The 24,521-nt window shown below is 46.7% G+C and overlaps 3 protein-coding genes across 5 annotated transcripts in view; 2 read left to right on the plus strand and 1 right to left on the minus strand.

The window, feature by feature from the left end:
* LOC142578823 (uncharacterized) overlaps nucleotides 1-18,375 on the minus strand; it is a 524,047-nt gene extending 505,672 nt beyond the window's left edge. The window contains exon 1 of the mRNA XM_075688436.1: nucleotides 18,300-18,375. The gene's annotated coding sequence lies outside the window, so the exon portion shown is untranslated. The remainder of the gene's footprint in view (nucleotides 1-18,299) is intronic.
* LOC142578827 (GSK3-beta interaction protein) overlaps nucleotides 1-24,521 on the plus strand; it is a 613,414-nt gene that overhangs the window by 266,381 nt on the left and 322,512 nt on the right. The gene's annotated exons all lie outside the window — the stretch shown is intronic.
* LOC142578825 (ganglioside GM2 activator-like) overlaps nucleotides 1-24,521 on the plus strand; it is a 138,017-nt gene that overhangs the window by 39,409 nt on the left and 74,087 nt on the right. The gene's annotated exons all lie outside the window — the stretch shown is intronic.

Here is a 24,521-nt window from a genome sequence, read left to right on the forward strand (position 1 = left end):
GCTTTACTTTTCCGTATGCGAACACCAGAAGCGTGATATCTAAATATATCGCTCTTTCGTTACTTTTTGACCCAAGCTCAGCATTCCTGATAGCTCTCACCGAAACTTGGTTGGATGACACGTATCCTGACAGCACTATACTTGTCACTTTATCAGAATTCAAATTCTTTCGTTGTGATCACAAGCAAAGAAGAGGTGGTGGCGGGCTCATCGCGGTGAAAAAAAGATTACGTTGTTTCGTCTGTCAATATCACCAGATTCCTTGAGTGCGTCATCAGTATACAGTGTGAAACGAAGGGAAATAGAAATGTAATCGCTGCAACTTTTTATCGCCCGCCAAATAGCACTTATTTCTCAACCGAATTTACTCGCGTGATAAAGAAGTCTTGGCATTGTTTCCGAATTCAGTGCGAATTATTTTTTTGTGATTTCAATTTTCCTTGTAGTATTGGAACACTCGGTCTCTTCCAGTTTTACAAGCTGAATCACGCGCATTCCTTCATGCATGTCTGGACTTTTCATTAACACAACTCATTACAAACCCCACGAGTTCTTCATCCACGTCAGCCGATATCCTTGACCTCATTCTGACTAATGACGCCGCCTCCTGTTCGCATTGATGGTTGTTCGATCATACCATCATCACTAGTCAACTGACGCAAACGTCAAATAAAAAGACAGTTACGTCCAAGCGCATACGATGCTACAAAAAAGATGTATATGCAAGTGTCATTTCCGATACTTGCATAATCAGGACCACGTAGAGGAGAGGACCACGTAACACGAACAGTTGAAGAAAACTGGATATTTTTCAGGGATGCGTTTTGTAGACTAATTGAGAGGTATATACCAGTTAATACTATAAACTGCAGCAACAACATCACACCTAGGTTTAATAATCAACTCAAACATCTCAATAACAAAAAGAAGCATCTTTGTAGAAACGCGGACAAAGACAGGAAGTCTGTATCATGGGAATGGTACGAAAAATGCAATGCCCAGTACCAATCACTACCCAAAACAACACGTCAGCATTTCTTTCGTCATGACTCGGCGTCGATGCTTATCACTAATCCTCACAGGTTCTGGTGCATAATAAATCCAGCTTCCTATCCTGATGTTATCCTCGCAGATTCAGGTGGCGAATATTTCCGGACTTAGTATGCGCGCAGATTTTAAATGAGACGTTTTCCTCAGTGTTTGGTCATGAAGACATCACTACGTGTCCTACTTTGGACGCACTTTCTGATGTAGGCATGTCTGAAATAGTACTTGATGAAGTAGTTTTTTTTTTTTTGTCGAGCCAACTAAAATTATCGTCTACGTGTGAACACGACGGATTCAATCACAACATTCTTTAAAACGCAGCTGAAGGACTATCGTGTATACTCTCCGCAATATTTTCACAATCATTGTCTAACTCAAGCATTCCTAACGATTGGTGAGTGACCAAAGTCACTTCAGCCTTCAAGTCCGGCGAGCATTCTTCACCCCTGAACTACAGACCCATATATCCTTACCCGCCGTGGTTGCTCAGTGGCTATGGTGTTAGGCTGCTGAGCACGAGGTCGCGGGATCGAATCCCGGCCACGGCGGCCGCATTTCGATGGGGGCGAAATGCGAAAACACCCGTGTACTTAGATTTAGGTGCACGTTAAAGAACCCCAGGTGGTCTAAATTTCCGGAGTCCTCCACTACGGCGTGCCTCATAATCAGAAAGTGGTTTTGGCACGTAAAACCCCATATATTATTATTATATATCCTTAACAAATACAATCTGCAAGTTATTGAAGCATGTCATACATTCACAGGTAATCAAATATGTGGAAGAAAGAGCGCAACTTAATTTTTAAGTGTCAGCATTGATTCCGCAAGCGATATTCACGCGACACGCAGTTAGCTGGCTTTATTCATGACTTGCAATCGTCCATAAATGCTGGTATACAGATGAACGCAATATTCCTTGATTACCATACTCGCGGACAACTTTCTGTGGCATTGAAGGGAAAGCTACGGAGACAAAGTGCGCACAAGTGAGAGCGCTTCTGAAAAGAGTCTCGTGTTTTCATCCACGTTAGCTTAAGCTGGGGAAAATACAACCTAAACACCTTATTAGCAACAGTTAAATAACGTAAAACACACCACTGGGTGTAAAAGTTTACTTATTTTGCGGCTTTTCCTTTCCGCGTCTGGGCAAACGTGAAACAGTCGCACGTGAAGCTGCGTCGATTCAGCGTCTGTTCCAGGCAATCAAAAGCACTGTCAAACGCTGGCGGACTACTTGGCGCCGTAACACATGTGCAGCAGCCACGCGCCCGTAGCTTTCCCTTCATTCACAGAAACTTGTCCGCGAGTACAGAAGACATTCGGACCGTGTTTCACACCACCGTCTTCTAACAAAGCTAGCAAGGTATATAACATTCATCCTCTAGTTCTCGCATGGATTTAAGACTTCTTATCTTGCAGGATGCAGTTCACATCAGTAAACAATTTTAACTCTTCATGTGGCCAGGTGACATCAGGTGTACCGCAAGGCAGCGTGCTTAAGCCGTTACTCTTTCTTGTTTTTGTTAACGATTTACCAGACAGCGTTTCATCCAGAATCAGACTTTTCGCAGATGACTGCGTCATATATCCTAAAGGTTCTGTAATTGATCAAGAGGCTCTTCAAGCTGACCTAAACTCTGTAAGCTCTTGCTGCGATATTTAGTCGATGTCACTAAATCCTTCAAAGACTAAATTTATGTATATTACTAATCGAACTACTAGACTTCAAACTTACTACGTATTGAACGACACTAACGTTGACCTTGCCTCCAGTTATAAGTACCTAGGGCTCCGGTTCTGCACTGATCTTACGTGGAAAAGCCACATTTAAACAATTTTAGCGTCTGCTAACCGCTGTGTAGGCCTCATCAAACGTAGCCTAATATACGCCTCACCCCACATTTAAAAAAAAGCTAGCATACACTACACTAATTCGACCAAAGCTTCAGTACGCCTCGGCCTTGTGGGACCCTGAACAAGCGTACCTTATTAATGGTATTGAAGCTCTGGAAAATCTTGCTACGAGATTTATTTTTTCGTACTATTCACGGGGGGAACAACTAGCGTCACACAGTTAAAACAGCGTGCTGAACTCGAGGATTTGTCATCTCAACGCAAAATAGCACGCTTAACACTATTTCATGAACTTTATCGCCACCCGTACCTTCACGAGGATTGTTTCCATACCCTGTCCGCTATGATCCCTCGTCGTGATCATCCCTTCAAACTAAAACGCAATTTTTGTCGCACATCACAATACGCTCATTCTTTCATACCGCGCAATACAACCGAGTAGAATAAGCTGCCATCAGACATCGCAACAGAACTCGACTTTAATCAACTTCAGAAACTTGTTCGGTCGTATCTTATGCCCTGAATGTCCATCAACCGTGCTCGTACCCTTTTTATACCTTTCCCTGTCTTTTTATCTTTTCTCGGTTTTTTATATTTGCGTACAGTTAAAAAGAACTGTTTCGTGGTACTCAACTTCAGTGTTTTGCATTGTATTGCATAACATGAAACTTTAACGCAAGTTGGCATTACAATATTTTTTTAGTGTGAATGTTCCCGCTTTTTTTACTTGTGTATTGTTGTCACCTGTTACATGTTACCTTTGACGATTTTGCATATCTCCCTATGTAATACCCTCCAAGGGAGGGCCTTTAGGGTATACTGAAATAAATAAATAAAAATAAATGACTGACTGCACCACCATGCCGCGGAGCTACCGCGGAAGATAAGGCCGGACTGGTCCAAGAAAGGTCCACCGCTGAGAATGGGTATGTTGACTCCTCATTTACAGCCGTAATTTGGCTAAAAATTTGGGGCAGCGACTTTATAATTCGCCTTCGTATGAAAATAACTTCATCTCGTCGGATTGTTTGTTTCGAACCAGCGTTCGCAGATTATATTTGACGACGACGACAACGACGACAACAACGATGACGATGAAGCCTTCGAGCATGGTGGCTTTCGAACGCTCCTCGGACCTGTCTGTAGCTCCCGTTACTTGGCCAGGTTTTGGGTGGTATTAGGTTTTTATAGGCGTATTGGTTGATCTTCCAATTATTCTTGCACCTGCTTCATCCTAGGCTGATGTACAAAAACTCCCCCGGCAGAAGTTTTCCCCCTTGGACAGCATCTCTTTCGACAGACTAATTACGCCTGGATTTGTTTACCCGCAGTGGCGTGAGCAGCATCCCAGTGGTTCTGGTTCCTTCCAATGGAGGCTCTATATGGTTTACCAACCCCCAGGCTATTCAGAAATCTCTCCGTGCTGCTACCTCTGCACGCCAGACCATCACAGAAGTGAGGCAGTTCGGCCGCTGAGGTAGCGTGTGCATATCACCAGACCAGACCTGTGTCGCGGATTTGCTGAAGTGTTCATCATTCGCGTCGCTGCCTGTGAGTGCCTTCATCCCTGCTCAGCTCGCATGCACTAAGGAAATAGTCAGAAGTCTCGATGCTGATCTATCTCCATCAGAAACATTAGAGAAATTGTCTGAGACTGGAGTAATTGCTCTTTATCACTGCAATCAACTGGTAGACAATAAGAGGGTCCCAACAGAATCGGTGATTGCAACATTTGCAAGAACTTCTTTTCCATCAAAACTAAAGGCATGGCCCCTTATGTTCAGGGTTGAACCTCTGGCATCGCGTGCGCTACAATGTCGTAATTGCTGGTGATACGGCCACAGAAGTGCAGAATGCAAGTCAAGTCAGCGTTGTTGCAAATGTGGGGAAGAGCACGATCAAAGTGAATGTAGTGCCCAAGATGAGCGATGCTGCCTCTGTGGTGGGAATCACCCAGCCAATTATTACTGCGGTGTTAGGGCTCAATAATTGCTGGTGGTAGAAATAATTGACAGACGACGTTGCTCTAGGAAGGAGGCGGTAAGCATTGTGAAAGAAAGGGCGCTTGGCTATGCGGGTGTTACTGGTAGACACACTTACCTCAGACGTATAGCTAACAGCAACTATAGAGGCCGCTGTGAAAAGGGCAGATACAAAAGCTATGGAACGACTGGCAATGAGCCTTGGGGAATGTATATTGCAGGCCATCTCCAGTCACTTATCTTATTTGATGCAAGCTACCTGTCTTAGTCCTGCAACGATCCAAACAGTTGATCCTCAGCCTCAAACTAGTGACAGAAGTTCAGGTATCTATCCTTCTAACGACGGTATCGAACCTTCGACTTCCTCTTCCGTGACGCCTGCTAATGATATTCTGGTTAACGCAGATTTCGAGATGACAGATGTCGAACAAAACGGTCGAGCGTATGAAAGAATAATGTCATCAATCAATGATTCCTCCTCCGGTCCTGACTCAAAAGCTAAGAAAATTCAGCCCAGTGCTATACAAAAAGAAAGCATTCTACAGAAGGCAGTTTCTGCTGCGGCACACCCCAAACCATAGGGCCGCTGAAAGTGCTTCAGTGGAATTGTCGCTTTTCATATGCTGCTTCAGTAGATTGTCTAGCTACTCAACTTAACCCTGATTTAATTCTTTTACAAGAAACTTGGTTAAATCCTGCAAAACATTTTCGGATAAAATCTTACAAATCATTTTGTCTAGACCGTCCTACTAGAGGTGGCAGATTAGTTACATTTATTTCGTCTCATATTTGCCATACGGCCAAAATGTCATTTCAATTTTCTGCTCCTATGTGTTAAATCCTAGCGATACAGCTGAAACTTCCTGGATGTTGCTCCTTTACCATAGTAAATGAATATTTTCCTTTTGGCGTACAAGACACACGTACACTGGACAGGGTTCTTAGTTCTTGTGGACGGGGCATCGTACTGTCAGGTGACTTCAATTCTCACCATATATCATGGGGATTAAAAACAGATTTGCACTGCACCAGATTATGGAACTGGTAATTGGACAATGGGCTAACGTGTGCAAACTCCGGATCTATTATACGTTTATGCGGGTTAGATGTTACTATGCAATAGATCTTGCATTCTGTGGCCCGAGTCTCTCCGTATCTTCTTGTTCGAATGTTGAGTATGCGACAAGCAGTGATCACCTTCCAGTAATTTCTGAAGCAGCACACCCTGTAACGTTTACGAATGGTCAGGTGCGAACTTTCAATAATTACAATATTTTCAGAAAATGCTTAAGGAATGCTCTTTCATCTCTGTGTGATGCGCGCACTGAGCAAAAGGTTCTTGCAAAAGGTCTGAACTTGAGATTCGTCTAAATAACAGAAATTCATACAGCCCGTGGCGGAATGAAGAATGCGCTCCTGTTTATAGAAAGAGAAAAGCCACTTGGAAAAAAATTATTACATAACCAAAGTCCCGAAAATTGGAGCAATCATAAATTTTTACAAGTTTTCTTTAAAGATACAGTTTCAAAAGTCGAAGGTAAATACGACTGCAAGCATTTTGCCTTCTTATCTAACAATGAAAATAAACGTACTTTGTTCAGTTTTCTCCGCAGCAGGAAAGTCCTTCCGCGTCCAATTAATATAGACTTTATAGCCTTAAGTAGTAATGAAATGAAAGTCAGTGGACTATATCGCGAACGAATTAGAAATTAGATTTTCTTCTGTCTTGCCACATTGCTCTAGCTTACGAAGGGCATCAGATGATTTTATAGAAATTACCATGTTAGAATTGTTTGAAATCGTGAAGCCACTGCCAGATTCAACTCCCGGCTTAGATGGGGTAACCTCTGCCATGTTCAAAATTTTATTTAAAGATGCTCCTGATGACCTTTTACCTATAATAAATCACTCAATTAGATTTTCATTGATTGAAACTGCATGGAAAATTGCTAAAATAATTCCAGTTTTTAAAAATCATGGTGAAAGATATACAATAGATAACCTTAGGCCAATCGCGCTAATCTCAAACTTATTATATATATATGTATATATATATATATATATATATATATATATATATATATATATATATATATATATATATATATATATATATATATATATATATATATATATATATATATATATATATATATATAGTGCGTTTCCTTGCAGAACACGGCATGAACGTGTCAGCTACAGATTGTGAATGGGGTCACAGTCACCTTAGTCACTACAGTCAAACTGTAGTGGAAGTTCTACACATGCATCGTTTTCTTGGAACTACCTTGGAGCGAACGCTAACGTAGGGAGCTCATGTATCCAGCACTGACGAGCTGTGGTACTTGGACATGTTCTACGATGCATCACAAGCACGAAATGGAGTGGCACGACGGAATCACAATTAAAGCTTCATATAGCTTTTGTATACGCAAGCCTTCGCGCATTCATTACCAGTTACGCAATGTTTATATGTCCCATTGAAACGAACGCAGGCTAAAGAATGTATTAGCCTGCACTCTCTGTATTTGTATCGGTTTACCGCGTTCAAAATTAATCTGCAGAAAGCTAAAGTGATGTTTACCAGTCTTAGAAGACAACAGCAGTTTACGATAGGTAGCGAGGCACTGGAAGCGGTAAGGGAATACATCTACTTAGGGCAGGCAGTGACCGCGGATCCGGATCATGAGACTGAAATAATCAGAAGAATAGGAATGGGCTGGGGTGCGTTTGGCAGCAATCTCAGATCATGAACAGCAGGTTGCCATTATCTCTCAAGAGAAAAGTGTATAACAGCTGTGTCTTACCAGCACTCACCTACGGGGCAGGAACCTGGCGGTTTACGAAAAGGGTTCTGCTTAAATTTAGGTAGACGCAACGAGCTATGGAAAGAAGAATGATGGGTGTAACGTTAAGGGGCGATAAGAAGAAAGCAGATTGGCTGAGGGAACAAACGCGAGTTAATGACATCTTAGTTGAAATCAAGAAAAAGAAATTGGTATGGGCAGGACATGTAATGACGAGGGAAGATAACCGATGGTCATTAAGGGTTAGATTAAAGAGAAGGGAAGCATAGCAGGGGGTGGCAGAAAGTTAGGTGGGCGGATGAGATTAAGAAGTTTGCAGGGATAACATGGCCACAATTAGCTCATGACCGGAGTAGTTGGAGAAGTATGGAAGAGGCCTTTGCCCTGCAGTGGGCGTAGCCAGGCTGACGGCGATTATTATTATTATTATTATTATTATTATTATTATTATTATTATTATTATTATTATTATTATTATTATTATTATTATTATTATTATTATTATGATCACCGCGTTCAAACATCAGTAACCTTGAGATCACAGAAGCAAAAGGACCGCCCTTTAAAATTATCCACATTCAAGAACTATTCCGAGAGAGAGAGAGAGAAAATAAACATCTTTGTTGGGTGAATGCAGCTTTGGAGAGGCGTCCTCATTCCAGAATGCCTTGAGCTCGGGTCGCGTCCTGGGCCCTCGCAATCAGCCGTTGCTGATCCTCGAGGTCGGAGCTGGCCAAGGCTCTCTCACAAAGCTCGTTGGTGGGGTAGGGGTTCGGCGGATTTAATGGTGCCGCTCTACAACCCCCTACTATGTGCCTGAGGGGCCCGGGCTCTGCGCAGAAGCGGCATTGCGGAGAGAATTGTGTAGGGGCTATGAGGTGGTTTCTGGTTGGGTGGGGGAATGTATTAACCTTAGAGCTCGGAGGAATCGCTCCTGCTCTCTAGGTAGGGACTTGTGTGGGGGTGCATATGTTATGCGGGTTAGCTTGTAGTGCTGTGTGATGTCTTGGTACGAGACTACAGGGTGCATGCGCTCGGGTTCAGATTCCTCGGCGTCGACTCGGTGGGTCAGAATCGAGCCACGTGGTTGGCGGCCTCGTTGCCAGGAATGCCGTGATGAGCTGGTGCCCAGATGATCATGACTGATCTCGTTGGCGGCTTTTGATTGATGATCTTGAGCGTAGTGGTATGAATTCTGCCGCTAGCAAAGTTGCGGAACGCCTGTGTGGCTGAGCCTGAGCGCGAGGGCTATGGCCGCTTCCAGGCTTGGAGGGGATTGTTTCGGGTGAGCGAAATGCTGCTCCGATGTTCTTTGTTGACGACTACGGTGGCTGTTGTGGCTGCGCGTCTGGGGTAGGAACCCGCGTCCGTGTAGGCTGTAGAGGGTAAAGTCCCGTATCGCTTGTGTATGGCCAGGGCCAGGGCCTTCCTTCGCTCTGCGTGGTGCTCTGGGTGCATGTTGCGAGGTAAATGACGTACTGTGATGTTGCTCCGGATTGCACAGGGTAAACTCACCGTCTGAGGCGGCGGATGGCTCAGAGGGACAGAGAGCCCCAGGCGTAAGATAATGGACCTCCCCCCTTACGTAACCGCCAGCCTTGTTCGCTGACTGGATAAGTGTGCCTCGATCAGCTCCTCGGCCCTGTTGTGCACACCTAGTCGTAGTAGGCGTTCTGTGGACGTACTGATCGGCAGGCCCATCGCCTGATTATATGCCTTTCTGATCATTGTGTTGATTTTCTTGAGTTCCGTCGCGTTGAGTAGTGCGTATGGAATAGCGTAAGTTATTCGAGACACGATGAAGGCTTGGACAAGCCGAAGCGTGTCCGCCTCCCCCATGCCTCTTGTCTTGGTTTTTATTCGCCGGATCATGTGGGTAACTTAGGCTGTTGTATTCTTAAGCTTGTGAATTAATGTTGTATTGGCGCGATCCGACTGGAAAACCTTTCCCAATATCTTTACGCTCTGAGACGGAACGATGGTGTGTCCCTCCAGTTGTATGTTGATAGTGGGCGAGTCGGATGCGTGCTTCTATCGCGGTGAGACTAGGAGTAGCTTCGACTTTTGGGGGGCGCAGCTTAGGCCGCACGACTTAGCATAATCGCTCACCACGTCTTCCGCTTCCTGCAAGCGGCTCTCCATTTCCCCGATGGACCCTGTGGACGACCAGATGGTAATGTCGTCGGCATATAGGCCATGCCGAATGCTCGGGATGTTATCGAGGAGCTGCGGTAGGCCTATTAGGGTGATATTGAAAAGGAGATGGGATAACACTGCGCCCTGTGGTGTGCCGCGCCCACCCAGTAGGAAGGGGTTTGTGGCTTGGTCCCCTACCTTTAGGATGGCTTCTCTATCTGAGAGGAAATCTCTGATATAGGAGTGCGTCCTGGCCCCACAGCCCAGCGTGTTTAGCCGCTGTGCTCTGTGCTCTAGGAGCTTTTCTACACACGAAGTGAGGGAGATCGGTGGTAGGTTCTCAATGGCTGGTGGCTTGCCTGGCTTTGGTATCAGATGAACCTCGGCCATTTTCCAGTCCTCGGGAAGGTTTCCTTCCCTCTATACTTCGTTAAGATGAGCGGTAAGCTCTAGTATAGCCAGATTTACAAGTGTCTTATTGGTAATTTGGTCAATTCCCGGGGCTGTGTTGCATCTCAAGCCCATTATCGCCACTGTTACTTCATGTAGATGAATGTCCTCATCTAGGAGCTCGTTAGGAGTGCCGGTGTAGGGTGGCAGAGGCTCTGACGGCTGTGTGGGGAAGTACTGGGCTTTGAGAGTCAAAAGGAGGTCCGCCTCGTTTCCTGAAAATTGGTGAATTACTCGGGCCATATTGTGGTGTGATTCCGTTTTGCTACTCGCCGGGCTGATTAAATACCTCAATAACTTCCACGTCTTGAAAGTACTCAGTCTTCCTCTCAAGCTGTCGCAGAGGGATAGCCAATTTTCTCGGCATAGCGTGGTAGCGTATTCCGCAGCCTCTTGTTTCAGTAGTGCGATTCGCCTCTTGAGCTTGCGATTTAATCTTTGCCTTTTCCAACGCTTCAGCAGGCTACGCCGGGCTTCCCACATATGGAGCAAGCAAGCGTCGATGCTCGGAGTGGTGGTGGATGTTTCAAGCATTTTGATGTGCCCCTTGACATCCTGGTGAAGCTCAGTGATCCAGTCCTTAATTGACTGAAGCTGCTGGTTCTGTTCGTTCGTAGCTCTTTCTTCTCTGACCTCCCGCGGCTTGGTCCAATCTGTGAGGCGAGCAGTGCCTATCCTGGCTTTGTATTCGAGCCCATGGAGAGTGGTGGCTAGCAGCGCGTGGTCGCTGCCTAGGTACTCCTCCAGATTGGTCCAGTAAGCTTCGGGGATACTTCTGGTGAGGGTTAAGTCGGGGTTCATGTCTCTTTGAACACTATTCCGACACTTCATTCGATTTTCTAGAAGGCATGATGCTCACCCACTTATGGACAAACTTCTTCAAAGAAGTGGACGAATTGGGGACACTTTACGACCTGATGAAGATGTACTTTAATTGCAACATGATTTTTTTTTGCGTCCAACTATTAGTCATCTTCCTTGGCAGCTCATCACGGGAATCGAAACGAAATGAATGCACTGCCTAGAAGCAAAGCTTCTTACGCTCCAGTAAATGCAGTGGTTTCAGGAGGGTTACACATTTGTATTCACGGACGGTTTACATCAAATGACAGCTCGAGAGTGGCTTTACGTATTCCTGCGTATCAAGTAGACAGCAGTTACCGTCTACCCCACGAGACATCGTCTACGACCGCAGAGCTCTTTGGTATATTACAAGCCGCAAGATTTATTGCCGGTACTGACCGCAGTCAACACTGGATGATATATTCCTAGTCTGAAGGAGCCCTAGAAGGTGATAGGGGAACTTTGTTTTCATGTAGATGACTCCACGATCTATACAATTATGAAAACGTTGACCATTGCTTCTCTTGCTGGTCATGAGGCCTGTTTTCAGTGGCTACCGGGCCACTCTGTAAGCGTAGAAAAAGAGTAGGCAGACGCATTAGCTAATGTATCACAGACATTAAATGCCCTTACAGCCGTGACATTTTCTGTATCATATGCCAAGTATGTTCTTCGCATCCTACTGTACAAACTATGCAACGACAGGTAATTTAACCAACAGGCATAGTATGCACTCTTATGCAAAGTTAATCCGATTCCTGCGGTTTTCGTCGAACCAAAAGATTGACCACGCGTTCGACACGCTCCTCCATCTTCTACGCTTAGACTCAGCCTACGCTCCTCCCTTCTTGTGCAGTTTCTATGAGAACTTCAATGCTTCAGTGGACCATATTATCATAGAATGTCCTCGATTTGACCAACAGCGTATTCGTCTGCGTGACTCTTTGATCCCTTTTCACACACGTCCTTTCACAGGGAGCAAAGTTCTTTGACCGTGGTCATGCCCTGGGAGGCGTTTTTAGGGGATGCTAATCTGATGGACTGCCTTAAGTGAAATTACGTATTTTTATCTTCTCTACAATGGACTTCTTTCTTAATGGGTGATGTCGTGTCTGTCTTGTTCTTATATTCGTATACATGAATGGATTTGTGCGGACTCCTCCATTATTTATTATGGTAACCATCCTATTGGTAATGGACTTCGCTTTTGGTGCTGGTGCCTGTAGAGACATTCTTTGTGTGTTTGTGATGTGTTAGGGCATGTATAGTGCTTGGGTGCTATTGCGTAAAGCTATTCCAAATCTTTCTATTCCAATTCTAGAATCAGCCCTCCATGATTCGTCAATGCGTTTTCGGGCCACCCCGGCTTCGCCTGTCTGTCACGCGATGCTGTGATGAAAACCGCGAGAACTCCCCATCTGCTATGACGTGTGCACACTGATTATGTATGATTAGACCGAGCAAACGAAAAATAATTATTTCCAATTCTACGCCTTTTTTGCCATTAGCCCTACGCGATTGATCAAGAGTTTTCGGGGTGCGCTCACTTCGCCTGTATGTCACGCGACGTCACAAAACCACGAAAATTCCCCACGTCCTAGTCGCGTGTACGCATTAAAGATGCAGTGATATGCCGCATGAAAATGAGATTTATTTTTCTTCAGAATGGTCAAAGGCTGCGTCATTCCGAAAGAAATAGAAAATCGCTGCCCGCCGATTACTCTGGCACTGGCTACTCGGAGTTGCCGGAGAGAATGAATTTATTTACGTATAATAAAAAGATTTGCGTGGCAATGAAACGTTGTCGAGCCCTTTCGTCGCGACGTCACTCTGCCAACTCTTCGCTGATGATCCCTTTAACTCACATATTTGCCCTTTCGTTGCACGCCGCCGCGATTTTCGAGAAGGCACCGCAAGCTAAATAAGGGGAAGTGGGCCAATCGCAGACACCGGCACCGACCTCCCCATCCGCTTATCTTTCACTGCGCTAGCGCGGCACCACCGAAATCCTCTCCACTTCTGCGTGTTCCTCGTTTCTTGTCAGTCAATTGTATAAGATGAGCCTTTCAATATAGGCATTGCTATTCCCTTTGAAAGCAAACAAATTTGACTTCCTGTACACGATGTTTGGGATCGCACCGCTGGTACGATCTGTTGGGAACTCGGCGCTGACGCCCGTGGTTGTACCTGGGTCGCAAGCCCCAAGGGTAGCGTTGGCCTGGCGGCCTGGGGTACAACTGGAAGCATCCGAAGGTCCCGGCAAAGCATGAGTCGACTGGTAACAACAAAACAACTTGTTTATTTTAACATCGCAAAGAGTTGGCGGTCAGGTTTGACCGAAGTAGAGAGACGGGAGAGCACTTTACTCAGCAGAAGAAATCGGAGCCCTCCTTTTGGCGTCCGGGGGCAGCTGTTTTTATACTCTCGCAGTTGAGGGCAAGAAGGAACCCCTCAAAAGACGAGCACGTGAATGTACAATGGGCTAATGGTGACGCACACTGTCGTAGCGATGCCGTAGCACCATGTCGAGCACGATCTCGTAGCACCCTGTCGTGGCGCTGCCGGTCGGACACAATGACTGTAATGAGAGGATGGTCCCTGCTTTGGCATCGCCTGTTTCGGGCACAATGACTGGAATGAGATCCCTGCTTTGGCATCGCCTGTTTCGGGCACAATGACTGGAATGAGATCCCTGCTTTGGCATCGCCTGTTTCGGGCACAATGACTGGAATGCGAGGATGATCCCTAGGCGGTCGCATCGCCGCAGTCGCGCCTGGAAACACCTGGCGATGAGTGTTGCGGCGACGACGATCGGGCCAAAATGTCTGCCGCCCCGCCGCAGTCGCGCCGGCAAAACCACGTGTCGCAGGCGAAACGCAACAGACCGCCCCGCCGGGGGAAGGAGATCCCGATGGACAGGGGACTGCATCCGCTGTTCGGAGGGATGTCGCTCGATGATGCTCATAACCGAAGTCGGGCGTCCCTCGACGTTTCTTGAGCGCAGCGCACAGAGAAGGCCTCGTTCTCTCGTTCAGGTTCGCACGGGACACTGCAAAGTGACTTCGGGAGAGTTCACATTTTTGTTCTCGTTCCCGGCAAGCGTTAGAACTACGCTGAAACTCAACCGCTCAGTCAGCAAGCACGGCACAACCCTCACTAAGCCCTGCCAGGCTCTTTCCCCTTTTTATACCACTGCCTAGTTCCTTACAGTAGTCTAGCATCACTCAGAACGCGTCCACAAATTGAAAAATTGCACTAGAAAGCATATCATCACTTTGAAACACTAAACAAAAGCAATATGTTAAAAAAAATCCTGCCTCAGGAAGAAAAACATCAGTAACAAACAATTTTGAGGCTGATTCCTACGTTAGGGGCTTCGACTTAAGCCATCGGCGTTACCGTTGAGACTCCCCTTTTTGTAACGCACCTCAAAGGAATATTGTTGTAAAGCGAGGCTCCAGCGCAGGAGGCGGCCATTTTTGGGAGAGATGGTCTGCAGCCAGTGGAGAGGGCAGTGATCCGTCTCAATGATAAACCTCGAGCCGGCTAGATAGCATGACAATTTCTGAACGGCCCACACGAGACATGCACACTCTTTCTCGGTGGCGCTATACGCCTGCTCACGACTGGTCAGCTTACGACTAGCATACAGGACGGGGTGTTCTACTTCTCCATTTTCCCGTTGGCACAGTACAACGCCCATGCCTCGCTCTGGTGGGGTGACACCCGATACGCCTTGGATCGTACTGGCTCTGTGGAGGTAAGTTCTATATCATGAGTAAGTACAGAAGTCCTACCAGGCCTCTCAGAGAACAGACCTTGAAACTCTTGTAATAGCTGGTGTAGTTCGGTTTTCTGCTCGGGCGACAGCGGTGCTTTACTGATAAGGTCACTAATGACTTGACCGGTGTCTTCCCTGTTCGTCACTGAGCCTAGTCCCGGAAGCTCGACTGGAAGCTCTTCAGGAACGTTTATCATCATGCACACCACTGCTTCCCGTTGTCTATAAGGTTTGAGCAGATTACAGTGGTAAACTTGCTGTGCTTTCCGCTTTCCTGGCAGACTTACCACGTAGTTAACGTCCGACAGTTTCTGAACAATTCGTGCTGGGCCCTCCCACTGCACGTCTAGTTTGTTGTTTAGCGATGTGCGCAATATCATGACCTCATCGCCAACCTCAAAACGACGGGCCCTGGCTGTCCGATCATAATAAACCTTGGCCCTCTGCTGGGCCTTTGTCATTGCTTCACCTGACAACTCCTGTGCCCTTCTTAAGCGTTCGAGGAGCTTAAGCACGTACTCCACCACGACTGGGTCGTCGCCCCTACCTTCCCATGATTCTCGAAGCATGCGAAGCGGAGATCGAAGCGAGCGACCGTACACCAGTTCAGCTGGCGAAAACCCCGTAGCCGCATGCGGCGCGGTCCTTAAAGCAAACATCACCCCAGGCAGACACAGCTCCCAGTCAGTTTGATGTTCAAAACACAAGGCTCTCAACACGCGCTTCATGACGGAGTGGAGCTTCTCAACGGAATTCGACTGTGGGTGGTACACTGAGCTGTGTAACAGCTTTACCCCACACCTTTCGAGAAAAGTTGTCGTCAAAGCGCTAGTAAACACTGTGCCCTGATCTGATTGAATTTCTGCAGGAAAACCAACTCGCGCAAATATGGACAGTAGTGCATTGACTATCTCAACTGAGCTGAGTTCTTTAAGCGGCACTGCTTCAGGGAACTTTGTCGCTGGGCAGATCACAGTCAAAATGTGTCTGTACCCCGTGGCTGTTACCGGCAGAGGTCCCACTGTATCAATAACGAGCCGTCTAAAAGGCTCCGTAATGATAGGTACCAATTTCAACGGCGCCCTTGATTTGTCCCCTGGTTTGCCCACCCGCTGACAAGTGTCACATGTCCTCACGAAATGGTCTGCGTCCCGAAAACACCCTGGCCAATAGTACTCTTGCAAGAGACGGTCCTTAGTTTTCTTAACTCCTAGGTGTCCGGACCACGAACCCCCATGTGACAAGCGCAACAGATCCTGACGATAGCATTGAGGCACGACCAGCTGATCGAACTCCACTCCTCGGCGGTCTAGATACTTCCGGTACAGGACTCCACCTCTTTCCACAAAACGCGCAGTTTTCCTGGCGATACCTTCTTTGACATTGCAGCGCACGTTTTCCAGGCTGCCATCCTTTTTTTGCTCGGCTATCAAAGCCGTCCGGCTGACTTTTAGCAACCTATCAAGTCCGTCTGACGTAGGCGCGATGAGCAAATCAGTAGATAGCTCTTCTAACTTTCCCGCGTCGGGCGTTTCCTCTCCAGTATCTGGCGCCTTTAACGTTACAGACTCAAGTTTATTCAGTTCGGGCGTGCTCGGAATATCAGCTTGCTGCGCCTCTGACCCTTTTTCGTTGTTTGATAACGTCGGCCCCGCAACTACCGCCTTTGCAGCGAGCTCCCGAACCTTCGATCTGGTTAAGGCCTGAACACTAGCTTCACCAAACAAAAGCCCCTTCTCGCGCAGGAGGTGATCGGACCTGTTTGAAAATAGGTACGGGTACTGGGGTGGCAGCATAGATGACACTGCCGCCTCCGTCTCAAGCGCTCCGAAAGGTCCTTCAATAAGCACTTTTGCTACCGGCAGACACACGCTATGAGCTTCCACGGCTTGCTTGATCCATGCGCACTCGCCCGTGAACATATGGGGTTCTACGTAAGACGGGTGAACTACATCCATCGTAGCTGCGGAATCGCGAAGCACTCGGCACTCTTTCCCGTTTACGAGGAGGTCTCGCATGTAAGGCTCGAGAAGCTTCATGTTCTCGTCAGTGCTGCCTATTGAAAAAAACACAACTTTTGGTGTTGTTTCCGGACACTGCGCTGAAAAGTGACCCGGCTTCTGGCACGTATAACAAACGCGCGCTTGCCTCATCTCGAACCGCTTTCTGCGTTCGGCTTCGGCTGCCGCCGTCTCCTTAGGTTCGGTCGCACTGCTTCCACTCGCATCCGCACTACGCGTGTTCCCCTTTGCTCTCATGGGTGTGAACTTCGGCCTCTCAAACTTCGAGCCAAATACACCCTTTTGACCGTCCTTAGCTCCGCGAGCCCGACGCGTCACAAACTCCTCGGCTAGCTCAGCGGCTTTAGCCACCGTACAAACGTCTGGCCTATCCAAGACCCAGTATCGCACGTTCTCCGGTAACCGACTATAAAACTGTTCTAGCCCGAAACACTGCAGAACTTTATCGTGGTCACCAAACGCTTTCTCTTCTTTGAGCCACTCCTGCATGTTCGACATAAGCCTATACGCAAACTCTGTATATGACTCACTTCTGCCTTTCTCATTTTCCCGAAACTTCCGACGGAACGCCTCCGCAGACAGCCGGTACTTTTTTAGAAGACTCGATTTCACTGTGTCGAAATCCTCTGCCTCCTCTCTATCCAAGCGAGCGACTACGTCGGCCGCCTCGCCGGGTAACAAAGTGAGCAAGCGCTGTGGCCACGTTTCCCGAGAGAACCCCTGCTTCTCGCACGTTCGCTCAAAGTTAACCAGGAACAAACCAATGTCCTCTCCAAGCTTAAACGGCCGCATCAGGTCCGTCATTTTGAACAATACGCGTTCTCCTGCACCGTGTGCCTGACTTCCATTACGAGCGCGTTCCATCTCTACCTCAAGACGCTCCATTTCCAAAGCGTGTTGACGGTCACGCTCTTGTTGCTCTCGCTCTTTCTGTTCTTTACGTTCACGCTCTTCTTTTTCTTTTTGTTCTTTACGTTCACGCTCTTCTTTTTCTTTCTGTTCTTTACGTTCACGCTCTTCTTTTTCTTTTTGCTCTTTAAGTTCGCGCTCCTGTCTTTTTGCAGTCTCTCTCTCTTCAATGGTCTCAAGGCATTCCGACAGCTCGTCATCCTCAGCCTCTAACTCAAGAATAGCCTTTATCAGTTCCGGTTTTCTTAGTTTGTCTGAGACATCCAGACCCAACTCTCTTGCAAGCTCCAACAATTTCGGTTTGCGCAACGACTTCAAATCCATGGCTGCTCTGAATGCTGCTTTCTCTACTGCTTACTATTGTCTTGCCGCAACTAACCCGGCAGCAACGACAACCACAATTACCAGCTCTGTTTCTAACACTAACAAAAGCCTGGCAAAGCTCAGAAGAAGAAAGTCCCGCACTCACCAAACCTCGCAGGCAGGAATTCCGCGCAGTCGTTCCGCTGCAGGCAACCAGTCGTCACACAGGGCTCGTTGCACTGCTCCCGGATCGTCGTTGAGCTGCTCAGCATACAGTCAACTGCATCTCTTCGCTGCTGGCCTCCGTTGTCGCGATCTCACCGCTGGCAGACAGTTGTTTGAAGTCGGAGGCGATCTCACCGCTGCCAACCAGATGTTTGGATCCGGACCGCTGGTACGATCTGTTGGGAACTCGGCGCTGACGCCCGTGGTTGTACCTGGGTCGCAAGCCCCAAGGGTAGCGTTGGCCTGGCGGCCTGGGGTACAACTGGAAGCATCCGAAGGTCCCGGCAAAGCATGAGTCGACTGGTAACAACAAAACAACTTGTTTATTTTAACATCGCAAAGAGTTGGCGGTCAGGTTTGACCGAAGTAGAGAGACGGGAGAGCACTTTACTCAGCAGAAGAAATCGGAGCCCTCCTTTTGGCGTCCGGGGGCAGCTGTTTTTATACTCTCGCAGTTGAGGGCAAGAAGGAACCCCTCAAAAGACGAGCACGTGAATGTACAATGGGCTAATGGTGACGCACACTGTCGTAGCGATGCCGTAGCACCATGTCGAGCACGATCTCGTAGCACCCTGTCGTGGCGCTGCCGGTCGGACACAATGACTGTAATGAGAGGATGGTCCCTGCTTTGGCATCGCCTGTTTCGGGCACAATGACTGGAATGAGATCCCTGCTTTGGCATCGCCTGTTTCGGGCACAATGACTGGAATGAGATCCCTGCTTTGGCATCGCCTGTTTCGGGCACAATGACTGGAATGCGAGGATGATCCCTAGGCGGTCGCATCGCCGCAGTCGCGCCTGGAAACACCTGGCGATGAGTGTTGCGGCGACGACGATCGGGCCAAAATGTCTGCCGCCCCGCCGCAGTCGCGCCGGCAAAACCACGTGTCGCAGGCGAAACGCAACAACGAGGAGAGCGTTTGATTGGGTTGTTCAAACAACTCTGCGGTTCACCACCCGATACTTGCGTCGGCGGTTACGTAAACTTGACGTCATTAGATTAGAATAAAAACAGATTGAAATATATTTTAGTTATAGAGCCTCTTGAGGGTATATACTTTTTTTATTGTTGCTAGAGTAACGGATTTGAGATGTTCAGACAGTGGGCTCTAACGTAACCAACCTTTCTATGTTTCTACTTCCAAAATAAAGAAATAAACTTGAACGATGAAAAAGTGCATGTTTGTGAACCCTTCGATGTTATCAATAATATCCGTATCACAAGTGTTTGAATTTCGATACAAATATTCGAGTGTCATTTTGTACAACACGATTTCTGGAAAGACGACTTAGATAGTAGCGGGTACGACGTGCGTTTTAACAAGCGAAGAGCTCAAAGCTTTCGGAGGCGAAAAGGAGGTGTTTGCCCTGCGAGAAGTGAGGGCAGGAAAATAAACTGAAAATGGATTATTGGCTGCGGGCTCGTGATCAGAAAGACAAGAATGTAACTTCATGGTGCCACTGAAATCAATTATGTTGGGTTTTTCACTCGTTTCCACTCTAAAGTAGTGTGCAATTATTTGCAAAGTATTGCTAGCCTCATAGAACAGTCGTAGTTATGCACTGCTAGAGCTGTGTCAACGGCTGCGAGCTGAAAGCGAGGTCCTTGGCATTGAGCGCTTCGACTTGTATGTGACGGGCTGTTTGAAGATCACTGCTACAGGCAAAACAGACGAAGTAAAAGTTGCACTAACATTATGTTTACGAAATTCTCTAAGTGGAACCCGTCATCGTTATCTGGTCATTTAATCTACTTGAAACTAAGGCTGCATGAAGATGGATTCAGCTTCAGCAAATTCACTTTCTAAATTGAAGTTTTATCATGTTATCGAGTACTCACATTGAAAATTCTCAGACCAAGATATTGACGCCGAAACGAGAGCCCTACAGGGACGACTGCGACATCTGCGGCTAAGGCATCTTTTTTCTCATCAATTTTCTTTTCATGTACAACGAAAGCTGAGTTCCATCAGCGCATGCGACGAAAGAAACGCAAAACATTAAACAAAGGCCGACCAGACAACACACGACTCAATACGAATCAATCAGGAAAGTGCGTCAGTATCGAACGGGTCGGTCAATCCTTTAACGTCGAACCACGGCAGTAACCACGCAACCGTATGTGTCCGTCGATATGTGAATGTTTCTAATGCAGCGACCATGCAGGCGCGTGCTTTTATCAATTTCGCAACTGAACCGTGATCCAAACTTTGCGAAAATAGTGCACGAGTCTGTTCAGGCTTTTCCATTTTCCTATGTCAGAAACAGGTGCCTATCGCGGGGAAAAGCCAGAAAGCTTATTGCGCAATCTCAACCCGTGCAATGCGTCTGAAACAGAATTTTGCTTGTTTGTTTGTTTTTGTTTTTTATTTGCAGTTCTGTTCACGTCATGAATAATGAGCGCCGCATGCACTGTGCAAAATGTTCTCTTACCTGCTCGTATGGGTCCTTCTGCATAGATTGAAACATTTAAACTTTAATGCCTCAAAACGTACAATACTGTGTTAGTCTTGAGTGCGCTACTTGTTTGGCGCCGTTTTCTTCCTGTTGTTTCTATACCGAGAGGCCCACCATCAGTCTTATTCAATCTCTCTCTTTTACTTCGGCGACACCAAGAACTCCAGACCGCATTCCCATAGCTCTGAAATCCGAGCCCCAAACCACGACGCGGCGACCGATCATCGATTGCAATCAACGCGCCCGCGGCTATTAGGGGCTCGGCAAATAATAGTCAACGAGACGGCTTGTTCAAATCGATCGCTCTTCGTGCTATGAAACCATAGTCAAGGAGACGGCTCCTTGGTTCGACGAGACGCCTCTTCGTTCTATAGACCGAGTGCCCAGTTATGAGCCCGATTTTGGTTTCAGCGCTCATTGGGAAAGGCACTGGCAGGAGACGACGGATGGCGGTGGGGTTCGAAGGAGACAGCAAACAGGGAAGCGGGAACAGCGTTACGTGCAAACATCCGGCGACTTCGCAACGGCTAAGCGTCTCTTCGTTATAGGATGGAGACCGAATAACCCGCGAGCGCCTGCTGGTGAACGCGAGCAGAAACAACTTTTCGGTGCCATATTCAAGTTGCACAAGGGAGCAACCTCTCGACGTGGGCGATGGCAGTGGTGAATAGTTTTTATTGAATAGAAATCGGTACCACCATCGCTCTTATCTGAAGACGAAGACACGAGTTACAATTGGAGGTTGTCGAGCTGCGAGATTAAAATGACAGGAAAGTTTGGCGAGTTGATAAACATTCATCTTCTCCCATTCAAGCCTATTTCGCGCCTGAAATTGACACGGATCTCTGACCTCTAATATGCCGCGCGTCAAAAATTGTAGCGTATGCGGTAATGAAGGTTATATCGAGTGGTGCGCGATGTTCAGCCTTGCTCACTACTTACATAAAGTCACTGTTCAATTGCACCTTTCTTTTTCAGTAATGCATACCTTTAGAATGTCCTGATAGTTCGGAGCTTCTGACATGAATATTCTCGATCAGGAACTCGTAGATGACAGGTGCCAGCTACGAGAACGTTGCTGCTGCTTTCGCGTCACGGTGTGGGACCTGCGTTTGGCTTAGCGACCAACAAAAGAGAAAGAAAGCCAACCTCCGAAAATTTGCACTCTTACATGAATACGCCGAACGTTTTAACGTATTTAATTCTTGTTTTTTAAATGGGAACTGCCGCGCAGTATAACTAAGCTGTGATCAAAATTTTGGAAACCGCAAGAACTGAACCGCTTCACTGATTCCTGTGCGTTGATAATAAATGGAACATTTCTGATTACAGTGAAATGACCAGAATCTCTTATAGAAGAAAGCCAGTAAAGTGAGGTAGGAAGAAAAGAGTCGGTGAAAAGAGGGGGGGGGGGGGCAGGGGCGAGGGCACGATAGTAGGATAGGATTGAAGGTGGAGTCAGACACAGTTGTGATGGTGGAGTAAGTTTATCCTACAGCTCATTTTCAGAGCTTAGTCATGTTGCCTGTATACCCGAACACAAAGCTTCTACAGCACATTTCTGTTGTGCCAGTGCTCCTGTGTCAGCGAACGTGATGATGGTTATTTATCTTCCTATTTGCGAGCACTATAGATTCATACTTATTTTTGATTTTGTGTAAGAGCACTGCGCTTCCGCTCTGCATTGGAAATCTATTCGCGCGACAGCTGAACGGCTGTTAACCATGGCTGAAGAACAGCAGGAATTGCTTCGCTGTCAAAGTTTGTGTTTGCGCAAGCGGCTACCGTTATCCAGCCGTGTTTCAGGAAGCACTAACCGCACATTTTCTCCTTGAAATTAATAGTATTCAACGTCACTGCCTGCCGGTGCTGCCAACCTCCAAAGCCAGTTTTTCCCTAACTTGGATTTTGAAAATTTTCTAGATATCCCAAGATTTTTGCAAAATGCGGTTAATTAGTAAAATTTGTTCCTGGGCTAGTTGGTACATTGTAACTGGCGCAAAACAGATGCACAAGAGCCACGGAATGAAGACGAGAAAGAAAAGGGCATTCTCATCTCTCTCCGTGTTTGTTGCGCGTCTATTTCACACAGTAACCGGTTGTTAATTAGTTTGTCAATACGATTTCTAAACACATAAGCCTTTGTTTGTACCATGAAAATAGACTACAAGTTTACTGGTTAAAACTTATTTCTAAAGCTGATTCAAAATACTCAAATAATGAAGTTCAAACTGCGGTGACGTTGCAGCAAATGTTCTGCTAAAAATATGGCCTCCTGCTTAAGTGATATTTACAGAAGATATCAGCGCGCTGACACTTTGTTTTGTTGTTGTCCAAATTTGTTTTACACATAGAGCAAAGTACCAACATTACACGTAACTTTATTCGGATTGTGAGTAAGTAGGGCACCGCACCTCCCTTATAAAAATGTGACAGTGTCAGTCAGAATAGTGTGCCTCTTCACGACACCAATGTAAAAGATATGAATATTTTTTGTTGCGCTTGCCATGTGCTGACATAGCACGACCACATTTGCGCGCTTACACATCATTTGCAGAGAAGCGCGCAGATACGGGGCCAAGTTTTAACTTTCATCCGAAGCAAAACTCGCCCAAACGCATGACCACTGGTACTCTGCCCAAGGTTGCTTCGCCTGTGGGCGTTTCCCGGTAAATTTTTGTACACGCGAGCATAGTCGGCTGCTTAGCGCCACGACGGCATTGGCGCTCGGCGCTATATATATATATATATATATATATATATATATATATATATATATATATATATATATATATATATATATATATATATATATATATATATATACGTGTGTGTGTGTGTGTGTGTGTGTGTCACCCAACGCCCAGATTCGCCCGCGCGGCTTAGTTCGGTGCTGCAACATACGATCGTTTCACCGGTTAGAGATAAATGTTTCATCCCGAGTGCGCAGACATCGACAGCCCAGCTGGAGCTGTGCACGGCAAGGTCGCGGTGGTAGTACTTCGGTGAAGAGCCCAGGGCAAGTCGCTTCGACACTATGTCGTTTACTTGTCGAGATGCGTTCAATGCGCTACAGTAAGATTGAAAGTCATACTTCGCATTTAATGTGAAGGTAAATTGAGGTGAATGAACTCAAAAGAGGCAGTTGTGTCGACAGTTTCGTTTTTTCAGTGTCGTAGCTCAAAATTTCCCTAGACCTGAGCGAGCTTCCCTGTTTCCCTAAACAATGTTTAAAATCTCTACATCTAAGGAAGTCTGGCCATATTTGACAGGACTGCTGCCTGCGTTTCATAACTATACAGCCGCAGGATTATCTCGAAGCCGCCGACTTTGAGCTGCATTCCAAGCTGGCACTGCACAGAAGTCTCAAAAATGCGACGCATCGCTATCGGTACACCGACACAACTGCCACGAAAGCGGAACGTATCCTGACTGAGTCGGAACATTTCGGGAAGTTTTGATCCGGTTCATTTTATTTTACGTTGTTTTTACCCTAAAATTTAACTGATGTATTAGGTAGAGCGTCTGGATAAAGGGGCTTTATGCTGCTCCATTTCACTTTTGCAATGAATTTAACGCACTACAAGTGATGAAATTACTCTTCTTATTGGTTTACCGTGCCCTCGATATTGCCGGCATATACCACTGGGCGGTGAGGATTATGAGAAATGAATAGAATAGACTCCGAAGGAATGAATCTTTGCAA

The sequence above is a fragment of the Dermacentor variabilis genome, chromosome 4, assembly GCF_050947875.1.
Source record: "Dermacentor variabilis isolate Ectoservices chromosome 4, ASM5094787v1, whole genome shotgun sequence".
NCBI classification, from domain to species: domain Eukaryota; kingdom Metazoa; phylum Arthropoda; class Arachnida; order Ixodida; family Ixodidae; genus Dermacentor; species Dermacentor variabilis.